We start from the raw sequence: 1536 nt of genomic DNA on the forward strand, positions 1-1536 counted from the left end.
TTTAACATCATATATTTAAAAACAGAGAGGGAGTATGTTGGCTTATAGTAAGACAATTCTGCGAATTTTGGTAGAATGACCATTCATATTGTTATCCATGAATAAAGAATGAAAGTTCTCTACTTGAAAATACAGAAAAGAGAACACGGCTTTGAGGACGTTGCAATTGTATCCATTCTGAAGATATTTCACCTACTTGGAAGAATTCTTGTCCATGAGATGGAGAACCTATAAGCATCCATTCCAATATCCTTCATGATGTTCACATCTTCCTGCAGTTTTTGGCCAGTCCCTTTGATTCAGTAATAATGACCACAAATTTATTCATTTATTTCGCTGGATATTTAGAAGAACCGCAAGCACATGTATAACTTACGGCATTGCTAGCTCAAAATTTCTTCAAAGGTATCACAGCGAACTAGAGTAACAAAATCCCTACCTCGTAACGATGGTATTGGTCATCAGCCACATCCCCATTGCTTCTGTCGTTAATTAAGAAGGTGCGTTAGTAGAGAAAAAGTCAAGTCTCGCTTTGCTGAATCCTTTTTGCATTGCAGTAACTAATCTGAGAGAACAGAATGGAGCAGGTAGTGACTGCTTGACTTCTGAATTGGAGTACATATGCTATACCGATGCCAATTGGAGTACTCATTTTGGGGCTGAATGACTTATTGCCGGGGAAAGGAAGGTTCCATTTCGAATCCTTTTGGCCTCAAATGGACAGCTTTCAGGAGGTAGTCTCCCAGGCCTGGTGTTCAGTGACAGTAAGGTCCTGCCCACTGGAAACTTTGTCGCTTAAGTTTAAGTCCCTAACCCGAGCTCTACAAAGCTGGAGCCAGAAGAGAGTTGGTCACATCAGGAATCAGCTGGCCCTTGCCAAAGAAATCATCCACCAACTGGAGATTGCACAAGACAGTAGACAGCTGTCTGAAGGGGAACTTTGGTTACTGCATTCTATAAAGAAGCACTCCCTGGCCCTTAGCTCCCTGCAAAGAACAATTGCTCGGATCAGATCGAGGATTAGTTGGTTAAAGGATGGAGATGCTAATACTGCACTTTTTCACTCCCATGCTCAACATAGAAAGCGGAAAAACTTCATTGCTAAAATCTGCTCAGAGGATCAGGTTTTGACCAATCATGATGAGAAAGCAGCAGCATTTTATGATTTCTATGATCAATTGTTGGGCACAAGTGGACAGCCGAGACCTCACCATTAACCTGGATGAATTGGAGCTGAGCCAACATGATCTCACTGATCTTGAGCTACCTTTTTCAGAAGCTGAGGTATGGGACGCTATCAAACAGTTACCTTCGGACAAGACCCCGGGACCAGATGGATACACAGGTCGTTTCTACAAAATGTGCTGGCCCATCATAAAAGGTTTGTGGGTATTTATCAGTATTCAATAGTTGTGCTACCATACAATGGTCAATTCAATACAATGGTCAATTCAATACTCTTCTTATCTCGAGTATGCAGGGAGCTGTGTATCATGTCAACTCAACATCTCTCTTAATGGATATTAATATCAAAAG

Source organism: Setaria italica, chromosome III (assembly GCF_000263155.2).
Source record: "Setaria italica strain Yugu1 chromosome III, Setaria_italica_v2.0, whole genome shotgun sequence".
NCBI classification, from domain to species: domain Eukaryota; kingdom Viridiplantae; phylum Streptophyta; class Magnoliopsida; order Poales; family Poaceae; genus Setaria; species Setaria italica.